Raw genomic sequence first — 17,031 nt, 5'->3', positions numbered from 1 at the left:
CGAACATTTGGGGGTGGGGGGCAGCAGGGACTTCTTTTTCTCCTTCTGAGTGGGTTTTACAAACGCAGTGCTGCTTTCCAGGGTGGAGGGCGTCAGGACAGCGAGCCTGTCAGGGCAGAGAAGCCAGAGGAGCTCCTGGAGCCTCCCGGCCCACGGATGCCATCAACTCACCTGTGGCTACAGCTGCTGGGAGGGCCCCGGGGGACGTTCAAACAGGCCCAGGCCTACACCTATCGTTCATGTACAACCGTGTGCCAAGAAATCTGAAACTACCTTCCCAGGGGACCGCAGACTGGACACGGCTTGGCCTCTTTGGGCCCTAAGAGCGTTAAGGCCACGCAGGAGGGGTAGGGCCGTTTCCATCCATCCAAAGGCCGGGTCTCACCAGCTGCCTCCGCCCCTGTCAGGCCGCCCTTCTTCGGGAGTCCGGCGGCCAAGTGGCGAGTTCGAGAAGCTCTTGCAGGAGCCAGCCAGGTCCCTCCCGGCTCTTCAACACGCTCTCCGGCGGTCCTTCGCCACTCGGAGAACAGCCACCAACGGCAGAAGGCAGAGATCAGCGCCCAGAGGTGTAAGACCGGAAGTAGGTGATGGAGAAGGTCATGACCCCCGGCCTTCAGCGGGCTGTGGCGACAGAGGTGGACTGCGCAGGCGCGGCCAGCCACGGCGGCGCCAGCGGCGGGCGGAACCGGAAGCACCACGCGGTGCAAGCAGCACGCCGGCCGCCCTCAGCCACGGCTTCGGCTACCTCAGTCGGCCTGCGAGGGGCCAGGGCGGCTTGGCCCTGCGAGCTTCAGGGAGGACGACTCCGCAACAGCTTTTGTGCTGGGCAGCCAAAGCCGAGAGATAGTAAGGTCCTCCAGTCTGCTGCCTCATGGAAGAACGGGAGAGGGAACCGCCTCTCCGTGTGGCCTAGGCCAGGATGATGGCCGAGAGGCGCAGGCCATCCCACGTGGTCCCCTGCGCCCAGGTGGGTAGCCTCCCTACCTTTGCAGAAGGCGGGGCTGTCAGAGCAGTGCACTGGAGCCGAGGAGGTGGCGTCGGTCACCTGTTGCCATGGCCACAGGGAGCCCCACGTCATCCACAGCCTGCCCCGGCTGGCCTGAGTCCCGCCCTAGCCGATCCCCTCAGCGCCACTGGCTCCGCTCCAGCCGGCATCCGGGTCCGGTCGGCGGTTAACTATGCCATGCGATGCGTAAGCTTTGTCCAAGCTTTGAGAAATTGGGTTGGTGCTTTCCATGGAACTAGAGTGACAGCAGTATGGGCTGAGGAATTCAGCATGGCGGAACATGGTTAATGCTGTTAATGTGGTGAATAAGTAAATATCTAAAAACAAGATGAACAGAAACTTTAACTGTGTAAGCCAAATATTTTGCAGTGGAAGTATCTTGCCTAATTGACATGTACATAACCAGCAGCGTTTGCTACATGTTGCAGCTCCTACAAACTCGCACTCTAAAAATCCCATCGAAACTGAAAAACAGTTCTGTTTTCTGCACTTACCGTTATTGTTGTTGTCGCTAGTTTAAGGGGTTACAAATTATGTGCCTCAAGCACCAAAAAGCATTAAATGATAGTGAGAAGTCTCTCTCCCATCTCTGACCCCCAAGGGGCAAGTCACGTCTTTCTCACATCTTCCCAGTCCCATCCACTCCCTCCTAACACACATACACACAAGCCACCACCTTTTGAGGCCAACATTAAACATTTTGGTTGAATAATCAGAACTTGTATAGTGACCTGCAGGAGAAAACCGATGTACTTTTTATTAATTAAGAGAAATTAATTACAGAAGCAGTCCCTAGAAAAGAGAGGAAGGAAAGGGATGTGGAACAAATCCAAGGACCATATCTTGGTTAGAGCCATCACTTTTTTTTTTTTTTTTAAAGATTTATTTATTTATTTATTTGAGAGAAAGAAAGCAAGAGGGTGAAGTAGAAGCAGACTCCCCACTGAGCAGGGAGCCAGATGTGGGGCTTGATCCCAGGATCATGACCTGAGCCTATGGCAGATGCTTAACCCACTGAGCCACCCAGGCACCCCTAAAACCATTATCTTTAATGAATTCTTCTCTAAGAAGAAATTATTGTAGTTAACGTTCCGTGTGTCTGTTGCTGTTGTTGTTTTTTTTTTAATAAGGAAAATCCAAAACATTCTGAAAATTGATGGCATTGGGTTTATGCACAATGTAAAATTTTCTCATAGGAAGTAATGTCCAAATCCCATTACCACCTTTTTTATTTTGTAGATGAGGAAATATTAGCTTATTGAGGTATAACTTCGGTCACCTCTGTAAGCTACGAATAATCAACGTAATTTATTCTGATTGGCAATTATAAAAATGTATTTGTTGAATGAAATTAACAATAATGTAAGAAGAAAGGTTGTGTTAATCAGTATAAAAATATTTTTCAGGTTTCTTTGTGATAAAGTAGAAATAAATTGCAGCACTGTTCAGTTACTGGACTATTTATGTTATTTTATTGACCGAGTCATTCTTGTTTCCAAAACCAGTGTTTGTTATTCCACTCAAATTATTCATTATTTAGATCTGCCCAAGCATCCACTATACAGCCTAGCACATGGTAGGTACAAGTGAATATTTGCCAAGAGACAAATTATGTATCACAAAATTATGTTTTGTTTGACACTTATTATCATCCAGTACTTTTAGGCATTTTATTAATACAGAGATAGCATTTGTTTATTGTATAAAATTAATCCAAATGGAAAATGTTATAGTGATTTTTTTCAGTTTCATATTCTATGAAATAATGTAAGTAGAAAATTACAAAAACAGGCAATTAATACCATTGCCAGAATGAGTACATTCCTCAGAGCACTGTATGTTTCTTAGTTTGAGAATTTTTTTTCTTTTCACAGAAAAATGAGGCATGGATAAGTTATAACCCAACTGCAACATATTTCCCCAAACTTTTCTTGTGCTTTCTCTCAGCAAAACCTTTTTGGGTGTTATTGCTTCTGGACTTTATCACCCACAATCACAGTACCATGATCATCAATTAAAACTTCCCACGTTGTCTTTACTGCAGTCCAATTCCTACCGTGTCTTTAATGTCCAGCTGAAATCCTTCCTCTTCTAGGAAGCCTTCCCTTCAACACTCAGCCTGCAGCAAACTCTTTCCTTTGAACTTTCAGAATAGTAATGACACTCACCACATACTTAACATTCTTTGTATTTTGACGTTGTTGGCAAAGTTTTCTGTGCATACTCCTGACCATTCTGGGTAGAGACCATTCTGACTTCAAGAGTAGAAACAACTACAGAGGTGTGTCACTTCAATCTTATTTTGTATGAAAGTAGAAACTGAGGCTCATCCAGAGGGATTAAGCAAATGGCCTAAATTCACAGTTTTATGATAGTGAGAATGAAAAGATCTTGTTTGCCATTCCTTCTCCATCATTATTGCATACTTAGCCAATTTGGGTCTTTGCATATCTTCATGTCTACATACTAAGCATGGTGGTTTTGTACGTATTACAATTTTGGGTTTGCTGTTGTTCTGTTGTAAACTTGATATAAAACATACATCCCACTATTGATTTTAAAAATATTTGCTCAATGATTTGATAGGTATTTGTGGTAATGTGCTTTCATATGGTGAACACATAGGTGTTTTTTCAAGGCTCTTTGGCAACAGTCTATCCATATATTTTGACAGTCTCACCACAACTGATACATTTTATAAAACAAGTTCTATGTCAAAACAAATAGAAAAGGAGGCAAGAAGCCTAAAAAATTGAGATAATTTACAATTTTTTAAAGTGATAAAGGCACAATTTTTTACACCGGGCCATCCCTCTCTACCACACCCAGCAAAAGAACTGGAGATGCACACACTCAAAACTGTGATGTGATAAATGCATACAAAAGAACCTTGAGTATACAGAAAACAGGAGAGAGGAAGAAGATACTGGCCAAGAGTTCACTGCTCTATAACAAGATTATTTATTTGAACCTATATGAAAAAAAAAAAAAGGTTTCCTTTTCAATATTCAAAAGATGTTCTGACATTTTGAGCCAAAAGGAGACCTTTAACAGATGCTGAGCCAGGGCCAGGACCTCTACCCTCACACCTGCCCTTCATCCTCCACCAGTTCCAAGTCCTTTCAGTAATACATAAATGAGGAGGGTATTGCGTCCCAAGTGTAGAGACCAGATTGCCCAAACTCCCACTGTTTGCCACCAGTTTTAGTGAAAGTCAAATTTCATAAAGTCTAGACACTTTGCAGTTCCTTCCTGATGAGGCTTTTTTTTTTTTCCTACCATAAGATTAAGACTTCAGATTAAACTGAAGTCTTTGGCAAAAGTTGCATAGGAAGAGTCAGAAGCTCAAGCAGGTACTTGGGTTGGATCTTGATCCCATAGCTACCAATCAAAGGCTTGAGGCATCTGCCATCACTTGGGAAGCGTATGGGAGGGTGTGCAGATGAGATGGTAGAAGTTTGACAAAATGTTAAAACTTACTAAAGTAGTTAGAGGGATGCCAGAATTTGAATATGTGGTAGGATATCTACCTTAAAGACCAGGAAGTAATGAGGAGGGCTTTTTGGATTCTGATTCTTTCACACTCAACTCCCACAGCAGCCCTGGTTTCCAATATATGTTTTGATTTCTTTAACCCATGTAGTTACAACTTGTCCTTTGTCTTAGAACAACATCCTTAAGTCTTTTAGCTGGTCCTACCGTCTAGGTTACACAGAAATAGTAATAAAAATAACGTTGGTAATTAATATTTACTGAGGACTTTCTTAATGCTAGATACTAAGCACATTTTTTACATGCTTTAACTCAACCGCTGTATTAGGGTCCTCCAGGTATATATCTCCTATTGGTTCTGTTTCATAGTATGTATATTACAAGAAATTGAATCACGTGACTAGGGAGGCTGTGAAGTTCTATGATTTGCTGTCTGCCAGCTAGCGATCCAGAGAAATCAATGATATAATTCAGTTTGAGTCCAAAGGCCTAAGATACAGGGTAGCTGGTGGTATATATAAATCCCAGTCTGAGGGCAGGAAAAGATGAGATGCCATGTCTCAGCTAAAGCACTGAGGAAGAAAAAAAGGGACAAATCTTTCCTTCTTCTGCCTTTCATTCTGTTCAGGCCCTCAGTGGGCTGGATGATGCCTACACACACTGGGAAGGAAAATTTACCAATCCCAGTGCTAATCTCACCCAGAAATATCCTCACAGGCACACCCAGAAATAATATTTAATCTTGGCACCTTACGGCAGGTCAAACTCAGTCTGTCTCTAGAAAATGAAGTCTGAGCCGTAAGGCTTAACTGTCTCCCACGGTGTGCATTCCATAGTAATACTAGCGATAATAAATGACAACATAGGTTACCCATTGATAAGACACATGCTGTGACTTATTTTTAAGTGAGTTTAATTACTGCACTGAAATACATAATACTTAATGTGAAACACTCTCTCCTTTGGTTCCTCTGAATAGGAACACCCTCATGCAAGTGGCTACTTGGGGCTGAAGAATGGTCTGTAGCTATGGAGCATTAGGGTTTTTTTGGTTAAATCTCAGGCATTTGTCTAGTAACAGCCTCTTTAGATATTTGAATGTTTATACAGTAGTATTGCAATCTGAGTCTATTCCAAAGTAAAACTGAAGGTTCAAATGCTTTCTTTCTTCCTCGACCTTACACTGTGGAAAGGAATCCACTCTTTACCTGCAAGTAGAAAACCTGACATTTAATTATAGGGAAGGAGACTCACATAAAAATGCAAACTTGTTTTTTTTCCTTCCCTTTCCCTTTGAACTTCATCTTCATCCTTTATGATGGAGACAAAAGATCATAGAAAACTTTTTTTTTCATGTGCAATACATACTGGCTTTCATATTTCATAAATTTGAAATGTTCTGAATTTTATGGCTTGGTAGTTCTAGCGGAAGTGCTTACTTTTTTGTTTGTTTTTCTGAGAGCATTTAGAAGAAAAAAAAATACTTCAATTTATTATAACAGTCCCTGAGCATTTTAATTTATTCTTTAGAACTTATTAGTGTAAAGTTGGCAGCCTTATTATGTTATGGATGTTTTTAAGCTTTCCTATTTTTCTCTCCTGACACCTCCTAAACCTTCCAGAGTTAATTTTAACACTGCATTCCTGAAATTCAGTGAAAATTATTTTTATTCTTGGTTATCCTCTGTAGAAACCAATTTAGTGAACAAGTATATATGATTTCACTTCTATGACCTAATATATCTGGAATTGTCAGAGAAAAAATAATCTAAATAAGAAAATTCCCAGAAATTTTAAGTTTACTAACTTAAATATTTAGAATTTGAAAAATATATATGGTTGACAGATATCTTCTTGCTTTAAGAAAGATATGTGAAGAACAGTCTAACCACATTGGGTTTCTTGGTTTCAGTAGAGAGAAATATTATGGAGTGCTGAAGTAGTATACAGCTAATAATACAGCAATGATCTCATTGATAATGCTTTTCCTCCTCACCTTAAATTCAATAAAATTTATTTTAAAAACTTAATGAATACTTACAATATTTGACCCTATGTTAAGTGTTACAACTGTAGAAATGAATAAGACAATCCATGTAAATAGCACTCAGATCAAAACTTAAAACAACACCAGCACCTAGAAACATGATTTCTTCCAATCATTAGCCTTGCCTTCTTCCCAAAGGTAACTACTCTTTTGACTTCTTGTGTGTTTTTGTTCAGTGTTAAATTTGTCGAATTTATTCATTCTGTGGCACTTCATGTTTTCATTATTGTGAAGTATTGGCTATAGGGATATATCAAAAATTATTTATCCATTTTGTTCCTGGATATTTTTAGTTTGGAGTTATGTGAGTAATGCTGCTCTGAACATTCTTGGACATGCCTCTAGGTGGACATATTTTGCTAGGTATGTACCAAAGAATAGAAACACCATGTATTAGGATGAATGCATGCTTAACTTTAATATAAACTGCCAATAAGCATTCCAAAGTTTCTGTGTTAATTTATTATCCCACCAGCATAACAGTTGTTCCACACCATCTCCCACATTTGGAATGGTCATCTGAAATTGTAGTCATTCTATTTTGTAATTCATGAGGTCTTAATTTGCACTTGCCTAATGAATAAAGAGGTCAAGACCTTTGGTTATAATGTTTGGCCATTTAGTTATAATCTTTTACAGATCTTAATCAGACTTATTATGAATTTTTATTTTGGATTGCCAGGCTCTTATTGGTTTGTAAAAATTCTCTGAATATTCTTCCTTACAAACCCTTGGTTGAATATATATGTTGCAAAAACTTTCTTCCATTGTCTCACTCTTAGTAGTCTTTTGATGAACAAAAACTTCTATTTTTAATGTGTCCCTCTTTATCAATCTTTTTTATTTATGGCCAGTGATTTTTTACATCTCATTTGGGAAATACACTCGTACCTCAGTGTTAGGAAGATTTTCTCCTGTGTTATTTTTTAGAATCTTGTTGTTTTACCTTTAATATTTAGCTCTTAAATCCACCATTTTATTTTCTTGTGAGATGAATGAAGTAGGGGTTAAATTTTTATTTTCCAGTTGGCCTTTGTGTTTATTGACAAAGCCACTTTTTTCCACAGCTGGGCATTGTTACATTTGTCATTAGCTATTGACTTAGAGCTTCATGTAACAACATTGATAAACACTAGAAAAATACTGTTAAGCCCAAGAAAGTGAGTTGCAGAAGAATGTAAAGACTGTATTCATTTAAATACAGATTAAAGCTTGTTATGAATAAGTGATGAGCAGCAACTTGTTTGGGGTGACAACTTTGATGAACCTATAAAGAAAGTGAAGGTAGTAATAAAATAATCAGGACTGGGTTAACTATGAGCAGGGAGAAGAAAGGATAGTATTAGGGCACAAAGAAGACTTTAAAGGCTGTTGTAAGTATTCATTTTATCATGACTGCTTTCATACATTGCAAATGCTTAATAAATGTTCTTGGTATCTATTTAGTAAGTTTGAAAAAAATGGACAGCGATTGACAAATTATCTGAGGACAACTATACAAATACAGTTTCACCTTCTCCCTCTGGCTACTAAGTCCTTCTTCATCTCTCTTCCTTCTCTGCCCTTTAGGATTCTCCTTAGTTTCTTTTTAGCTTATTTAAGAAAGTGTTGTGCTTTGTCCAGCATTTCTAAGTTTTTGCTGTTGTTGTTGAGAGATTTTCTAAGATCTGTATCTCTCCACATTGCGGGGAGTGGAAGCTCTCCCATTCCCCTCTCTCTCCCCACTGAGAGCTCCAGTCCCCTTCCTCTATTCCACTGAAACTGTTCTTGTCAAGGATAAAATGTCTTCCATGCTAGCCAGTCTTACAGATCCTTTCTCTGCTTGATTCATTCAGTGCAAATAACAACTTCCTGTATTTGGTGTGTTTTATTTGCTACTATGAAACCACAATCTCTGAAATTCTCCTACTACTCTGCTGGACTCCTTTTATTAGCCTCATTCCCTGACTCCTTCTCTTGTGCGGAAACCTCAGTGGCCCCAGGGTTCAGTGCTCTCTTTTCTACATACGTTTCCTTCCTGCATGATCTCATCAGTCCCATGGCTTTAACATTGGTCCCATGTTTCCCAAGTTTATATCTTCAGCCCTTGTTTCCATTTTGGGATGAAATTTCTGTACCCATTTGCTACTAGACTAATAGGCATCTTGTCTATTCCTTGTCTAACAGGCATCTTGAATTAGCATTTTAAAACAGAGTTCTTGATTTTCCACATCCCTCTTCTCAAGCCACTTGATTGATATTAATGGGAATGAATTCAGCTGCAAAGAAAAGAAAAAAACATATATAAAAACAGTGGCTTTTTCTAAAAAAAAAAAAAAAAAAAAAAAAAAAAAAAAAAAAAAAAAAAACAGTGGCTTAAAAATACAACTTTTGTTTCTCTTTTATACGAAAAAGGTCTGAAGGTCAGCCTTCAGAGCTACTATGAAGACTCCTTGGTTATCAGGTTTCTTTTTTTTTTTTCCTGATTCACTGCCTTAGCAGGTTCTTCCATTTTTCACATCACTTCAGTATCCACAGTCGTCTTGGCATGCCGCCCATCTTGCTTAGGCTTCCGCAGGGAAGACAGAGGAAAGATAACAGGGTGAAAAGGGCACATCACTCAGATTGAAGCAACCTTTCCAAAAATCTCACACGATATTTCCAAATATATCTCTTTGGCCAAAAGATACACACCTAGCTGCAAGGAAGGGAATGCAAAAAATGGATTTTAGCTAGACCTGCTTCCATCTTTACTATGATTTGAATTGTGTTGCCAGGAAAGAAGGAGAAAATAGGTGCTTTGCGGCAAGCAGAGGTCTCTTACTCACTGTTTCTCTTTAAGCCTTTGCCATCTCAGCAAACAGAACTACTGTCTGCCTACTGATTCAAATAAAAGCTCTGGAGCCATTCTTGATTCCTTCCCACATCTTATCCATCATATAGTCCTCGTAGTTCTATTTCAAAAATAACATTTGAGTTTATCAACTTTCCTCCTTTTCCTCTTCTGTTCTCTTAATATAAACCCTCATTTCTTGGGTAGGTGTATTATTGCAATGGCCCCATCAGCTTCTTTTCTGCCAAGTTTGACTGACTATTATCCTAACAATAGCCAGCCTGCATAAGCATCTACTTATACTATACTTTTCTTCTGTTCACCTTTTCTAGCCACAGAAGCGTCAAACACATCAAGTTCTTTCCACTTAAGACCTTTGTGCCAGCAACTTCTACCTGTTTCATGTCTTGTTTGTTTGTTTGTTTTTATCGTCTGTCTCCTAGCCACTGCTGGAACATAGGTTGCATGAAGACAGAGGCTTGTTAGAACTCTCCACCCATTTCACGCAGTCCTGGAACAGGACCTGCCTAAACCCTGGTAGTGCTCAGTATTGTTGAATAAACAAATGCATTTCTTATTTATGAGGCTATGCGTTTTTATTATTTTTTATGATAGTTTACACTACATTTTAAATATTCTGAATATTCTGCATTAAATATGGATTGCTTTTGAATGTTAAAAAATTTCCATTTAGTGACAACATTAAATAATTTGTAGTGTATAATTATGAAGTCCGAAGGTAACTAATTAGTTAAAGTCTACTAATATTGTGCAGTAGCACTTATGTAAGATATGGACTAGGACTGTCAGGGAGCAAACATCAGGCACTCATTATAACCTCAAGTTCATAATCCAAAATGGGAAGTAAGAAAAAACTATATTCTAACCCAGACTTTAGTAATTATTAACAAAGATATATAAATTAGATGTGAATGGCTACTATATATACACTATGTAATCCCACACACACTTCATGCAACTAGTATATTATAACATATAATCATGGCCTCCCATGTAGTTGCTGTATAGACAAAATCATGCAGTCACCTTTTCTTACACCAAGAAGTTTCTTCCATCCTGATTCACCTTTTTTGTCATTATTTACTCCAAAAGCAATTCAAAAACAAAACCAAAGAACCAACCAACCAACCAACCAACAAACAAAACAATTAATAAAGAAAACCGCTCTCTCTGAAGCAAGTTTCCAGGCATTTCTATTACTATCCAGGTATTGGGGAAGTTCTTTTCCAATACTCTGCCTAACTTAGGAATGCTACTTAGCTTACATCAGAGGAAATGAATGGCAAGTGATATAGGCTGATTAATCTGCCTTTTTACAGGGTAGCAGCCTCAGGAAAAGGCACCATTAGAAAATCAAAGCAGAAAAACTTTAAGGGCTCCAAAGTGCTCTAGAGATAAGGTATAAGTGAATTTAAAAGGGAAACATTTAATAGCTTTAGTTTATCTTAGAGAATAAATGCTTCATGATGTTGAAAGGTGTTTAGTAAGCTGTTTATTTATAAGAACCAAAACTAATATCATATTAAGCATTGCAAAATTTAATGTTACAGTGTTACTTTAAGTTTGCTTTGATGATTCTTTTTTATTTTTCCAATCCTTGAAAGGTATTTGTAGCTATAGTTTTATTAATATGAGGCATTCTCAGAATTCTAGATATAAACTACTTAATAATAATAGATAGTATTTATTGTGCAAACACTATAGTGTGCAAAGATTAAAAGATAGTTAATATCTTATTTTTCCAATATCCTTTATAAAGCCTAATTCTGGCTGTCTGCATCTTAAGTAGTTAGTACATATTTGTTCTGCTGTAATATTGAGAAAAAACGGTATTGGGAATTATAAGTGAAAATATGATTCTTAACTCTCACTTATTAAATGGAACAACATGGTTGGTTTTTCATAGACTACATAACTGCTAAGGTTTCCCCCAGCTATAAATCCTTCAGTTTTCTTTTTTCGTTTCTCTCTTTCTTCCTCTCTTTCTTTCTTTCCCTCTCCTCCCTCCTTCCATCTCCTTTTCTCTCTCTTTCTCTCTCTCCCTCTCTCTCTCTCCACCCCTCCCCCTTCCTTCTTCCTTTCCGTCCTCCTTTCTGTATCTATGAGCACACTTGCTTCTTTTGGATTATATTCATCCATTCAACCCCCACTGGTAGGCTACCAACCACTGTTCCATTCACTGGGATTCAGCAGGGAAAAAGATAAGAATAGTGAATAACCAAGTTGTTGAATTCTCATGGACTTCAGGGTTTGTAACCCCTTGAAGGAAGACTGCCTCCTCATTTATATGTTCTTTCACGGCCTGAAGGAGGGCATTTACTCTGTTGATATTTTAAGGGAAATGCATTAATGAATGTAGAACTGAATGAATGAATGAATGATGAAGTGAACTTTTGACCCCTTCAGGTTTGAAAAAGCAGCCCTGTCTCTGATGAATTATAATCAAAGGAACACTGGATGGACCCAGAGAGATCAAACCTAGGAGACAAAAGGTATGTAATCATAAGCAATTTCTTTTTTTTTTTTTTCATGTGTTCATCTTCTATGGAAAATTTCATTTTCACAAATTATGCACCAACATCACTAAACAACCTTCAGTACTCTGATTTCAGACCTTCATATTCAGATGAGAAACATTTCCAGCTGTCACAAAAATTCTTCTCAGGCTATGTATGGTTCAGTTCCAGTAACATCACCATTTATGTGCACCAGTTTTTGTAACTATTTTAATATCATTGCATTTTGTCCTTATCACTTTAAGAAAAATATGAAAACCAGGAACAAATGTGATGATTCAGCTGACAAGAAGTATTACTCTCATAAATCTAATTAATAGGTTTTAGATAACAATGGAAAACATTCTAAGTTAAAAAATTATATCTATCAAGATTCTCATTAGATTTAAGCAAGTCTACCATGCATTTGATTGTCAAATTAAAACAAAAAATATTAACATGTATGTAATATTGGAATTTTATCATTGAAAACTGGATCTAACAAAAAAGAGATAGCTATTTTTCCTTCTTTAAACTCTCTGGGAAGACAAACTCTTTGTATCTTTTGACTATTATTTGACTACTGCAGGTGAGGCATTCATACACGATTTCAGAAATGTACTAAGTATAACTAAAAATAGACCCATAAATGGGAGTATCTGGTAGCTAGTTGGTTGTAGTAGCTCGCTTCTCCCCAAAAGCAAGTATCCCTCCCTTTATCTCTTCCTTTCTTTTTCTTCTCGCTTTTATTGTTCCTCTGTGCTGTGTGTGTGTGTGTGTGTGTGTGTGTGTGTGTGTACACTAGGCCTGTTAGTGATACCAAAAGTATCCACAGGCAATACACACCCGGGCATAGATCTAGAGAACCTAGAGTAGGTTGGCCTCTGCCATGAATTTTAAATATTCAGAGGTTCTGGAACCTATATGCTACTTCTCTCATTTTCAGAAAGCTCCAGAGACTTGAGGAGATTTGTTAACCTTAGATAGCTTGACTAGTGTAGCATAGCATACTGAAAAATGTATATGTGTGCTTGCACTGAATTAAAAACTTGGCTCTGTCATTGTTCATTCATATAACTGTGAGCTAGTTCCTTAACCACAAAGAAAGTCAGTTTCCTCATTTATAAAATGTGTATATGATCACTCAATATCACTGTGTAGATTGCAAAGACATATGTATGTGAAGCATCTGGCATATAGCAGGCACTCAGTAAATATTGTTACACTAATTATACTGTGTTGGAGTAAATTACTGTTATGTTTAAGGCATGGATACAGTTTAATGACTGTATTCTCTCTTCAAAAAACCTTAAAAATTAAAAGGAAAATAATTGCCTTTCCATATTTTCACCTGATCCTTAAGAAAGCATTAATCAAGGGCCACCGGGGTGGTTCAGTCAATTAAGCATCTGACTCTTGATTTCACCTGGGGTCATGGCCTCAAGGTCGTGGGATCAAGCCCAATGTCGGGCTTTATGCTCAGTGTGGAGTCTGCTTGTCCCTCTCCCTTCTACTCAGCCCCTCCCCCTACTTGCACACACGTTCTCATGCTGTCTTTCCAAAATAAATAAATAAACTTGAAAAAAGAAGAAAGCATTAATCAGTTCCTAAATGTTCAACAATGGAGTCTTGGGAGTCAGGGACAAATACTAAAGTAATTAAAACAGTGAATAAGTTCATTGTTAAAGCAAATCCCTTCTTTTTTTTTTTTTTTTAGATTTTATTTATTTATTCATGAGAGAGAGAGAGAGAGAGAGAGGCAGAGGGAGAAGCAGGCTAAATGCAGGGAGCCCGACGTGGGACTTGATCCAGGGACCCTAGGACCACGCCCTGGGCTGAAGGCAGGCACTCATCTGCTGAGCTTCCCATGCGTCCCAAAGCAAATCCCTTCTTAAAAGTAAGACAATGTATATTACAGTGTATGTTAACTACCTGGAATGTAAATAAAAATTTAAAAAAATAAGAGAACGAACAAGATGTTTATAATCTTTTTATTATCTGGGCAGCCCGGGTGGCTCAGCAGTTTAGCGCCGCCTTCAGCCCAGGGTGTGATCCTGGAGACCTGGGATCGAGTCCCACTTCAGGCTCCCTGCGTGGAGCCTGCTTCTCCCTCTGCCTGTGTCTCTGCCTCTCTCTCTGTGTCTCTCATGAATAATTAAATAAATTTAAAAATAATAATAATAATGTTCTTATTATCCAAAGAAACCAAAACGGTACTGACGCATGACCACTCTCATTATCTGTACTTAGTGAAACAAGAAAACTCCCCAGAAAGATTGGAATTCAAAGGATTTATATTTGAAAATGAAGAATGGTAAGTATTGAATGTCTGCTTCTTTCATTTACCTTGCACTGTAAAAAACCTTTAAATATTCCAGGGGGAGGCATGGGGTAACCATAAAACTACTAAAAACCAACAGCCAATGGAAGAATATGGATCATTTCATTTCTTTAAATGAACTTAACTGCTTTCTTCAATTGATTTCCTTTTCTCTTCCCAAAATTGTTTTTTTTCCTCTTCTGTCATGGATAATGACTTATTTCCCAACATTTCAGAACTCTTCTTTCAACTCTTTTGTTTTTTATCCTTCCTCGTGATTTTTCTCTTTTCATTTGTAGTTAATCTGCTGGTTCTACACTGTAAGATATAAAGACAATTCAAAAACATCCTAAGCCTAGTAACAACATTGCCAAACAGATGAAATACAAGCTCTGAAGACCAAATCATGTACATGCAAACTGTTGGTCATTTAAAAGCAATGGGCAGATAGAGAAAAAATCAATCTGCATTGTTTTTTCTGGTTTTTCTTTTTTTTATGAAGGTGAAAGATTAGGTCTTCAATGATGGATGGGGTAAGAAGTGAAGATGCAGTAAGAGGTTGGATGTAGAGGCACCTGGGTGGCTTGGTTAGTTAGGCATCTGACTTTTGGTTTTGTCTCAGGTCGTGATCTCAGGGAGCCCCACATCAGGCTCCATGCTCAGTGGGGAGTCTGCTTGAAGATTGTTTGTGCCCCTCACTCTACTCATGCGAGCTACATGTACTCTCTCTCATTCTCTCTCTCAAATAAATAAATCTTTTTTAAAAAGAGGTTAAATGTACATTTTGGGTAAAGTTAATGGCATGAGCAAATAAAGACAAAAAAAATACAGATTTTGGCATAAAGAACAAGTAGTTTAATTTCAGGGCTACTGGGAGAAAAGCCTAGAAAGATGGACAATACTAAGGATAGCTTTGAATGCAGCCTAAGTAAACTCTCATGAGTTTCTGAGAACAGAAAGAGCATAACATCTCCAATAAATTATTCTGGGAATACAGAGGAGAAGGATTGTAGGCAGAACTATAATTACGAATACTTGTAAACAATCTAGGCCTAAGATTTTAGGTGCCCAAATAGGAAATTTGTAAAATGGGGAACAATGTTAGTGATAGAATGGAAAGAAGGTGAAATTAAAAATGTGAGTTCATAAACACAAAAACTTCTCAAACTAGTGGGCCATAGGGAATGGTACTGGCATTAAAAGGGATAGTGAAGTCAGAAGTGGGAGTTTAGGGGTGGGAAGAGGACATGACAAGTGCAGGGTGAGTCATATTGGTGCTGGAATGTCAGAATAACCAAATGGTACCATAGTTCTTGGGAGAGTTATGGTAAAATGAGGATGTAATCTTATATTTTCCTTGTAGTGAACATGAGCTTCATAGTGTCAATATGGTTTTCTCCATTGTAAAGATCCCAATAAAGGCAAGAATGAAACAAGAAATAGGTAGGGGCATAAATCTTTATCATCAAAAATCATTAAATACAGAGTCAACATCAAAGTGAGAAACTGTTGCTTTAGCACTTGAGTAGAAGGATTTCTGAATACCTTCTAACTGAAAGCATTTATATTCCCCACATAGGAAAACAGTGGCTGTTTATAAAGGGTATCTTTAAAGAAGGCCAACTAAAAATGAGGACCCAATAAATATTTGTTGAGTGAATGTATGTATGTTCATGTTTTTTTAAGGTCTGATAATCAATCTAGGGGGAGAAAGAGGAATCTCATGGCCCCTGAATTTCTTTCTTTTTTTTATTATAGTAAAATATACATGATGTAAAATTTAACATTTTAACCGTTTTTACATGTACAATTCAGTGGCATTAATTATAATAACAGTATTGTACCATCATCACTATTTCCAGAACATTTTCATAATACAGAAACTCTTTATTAATTCCCCATTCTTCCCTTCCCCCAGCCCCTGACAACCTCTAATCTACTTTCCGTGTCTATAGATTTGCCTGTTCTGGATATTTCATATTAGTGGAATCATATAAACACATGATAGGGTATTTTCTTTTCACCTCATTGTGGTAAGAATACGTAACATGAGCTCTGTCCTCCTAACAAATTTTTTTGTGGGTACAATGCAGTATTGTTGACTATAGGTATGGTGTAGTACAGATCTCTAGAGCTTATTCATCTTTTTTTTCTTTTTCTTTTTCTTTTTAAAGATTTATTTATTTTAGAGGGGGAAAGAGAGAAAGGGTATGAACATCAGGAGGAGGGACAGAGGGAGAGGGAGAGAGGGACTCCTCAAGCAGACTCCCTACTGAGCACAGAGCCCAACATGGGGCTTGATCCTAGGACACTGAGATCATGACCTGAGCTGAAATTGAAAGTTGGGCATTTAACTGATTGAGCCACCCAGGTACCGCAAGAGCTTATTCATCTTACTTAACTGAAACTATATCTCTTGCTTAATAACCCCATTTCTTCCTTCCCCTAACCCCTGGTAACTGCCATCCCAGTCTTTGATATTATGAATTTGACTATTTTAGATAACTCATATAAATGGAATCATGTGATAGTTGTCTTTATTTCATGACACCCCATTTCCTAAAAAAAAAAAAGTAATCTGGACAAAATGTCAGAGGGACACTTTAGTTATACTTATGCTGAGAATACTTATCTAAGCACTTACTGTCTCTGATAGAAAATAATACTGTATTTCTAGTTGTTTTAGCACTTACAGCATGCCTTTATATTGTTTCATTTTTACAAACCTCCTGTGAGGTAGGACAGAAATAACTATCTACATATCATAGATGAAGTGTTGCTCAGAAGTACTAGATGGCCTCTTCCAGAACACATAACTGATAAACTATTCTCAGGTCT

The 17,031-nt window shown here is 38.1% G+C and overlaps 1 protein-coding gene across 1 annotated transcript in view; it reads left to right on the top strand.

Annotated features, from left to right (window-relative positions):
- The first annotated feature begins 722 nt into the window (after positions 1-722).
- The window catches only part of PLXDC2 (plexin domain containing 2), a 512,014-nt gene continuing 495,705 nt past the window's right edge, over positions 723-17,031 (top strand). The window contains exons 1-3 of the mRNA XM_038529866.1: positions 723-967; positions 11,785-11,870; positions 14,124-14,187. The gene's annotated coding sequence lies outside the window, so the exon portion shown is untranslated. The remainder of the gene's footprint in view (positions 968-11,784; positions 11,871-14,123; positions 14,188-17,031) is intronic.

The sequence above is a fragment of the Canis lupus genome, chromosome 2 (assembly GCF_011100685.1).
Source record: "Canis lupus familiaris isolate Mischka breed German Shepherd chromosome 2, alternate assembly UU_Cfam_GSD_1.0, whole genome shotgun sequence".
NCBI classification, from domain to species: Eukaryota; Metazoa; Chordata; class Mammalia; order Carnivora; family Canidae; genus Canis; species Canis lupus.
This window is presented reverse-complemented; position numbering and strand designations above follow the sequence as displayed.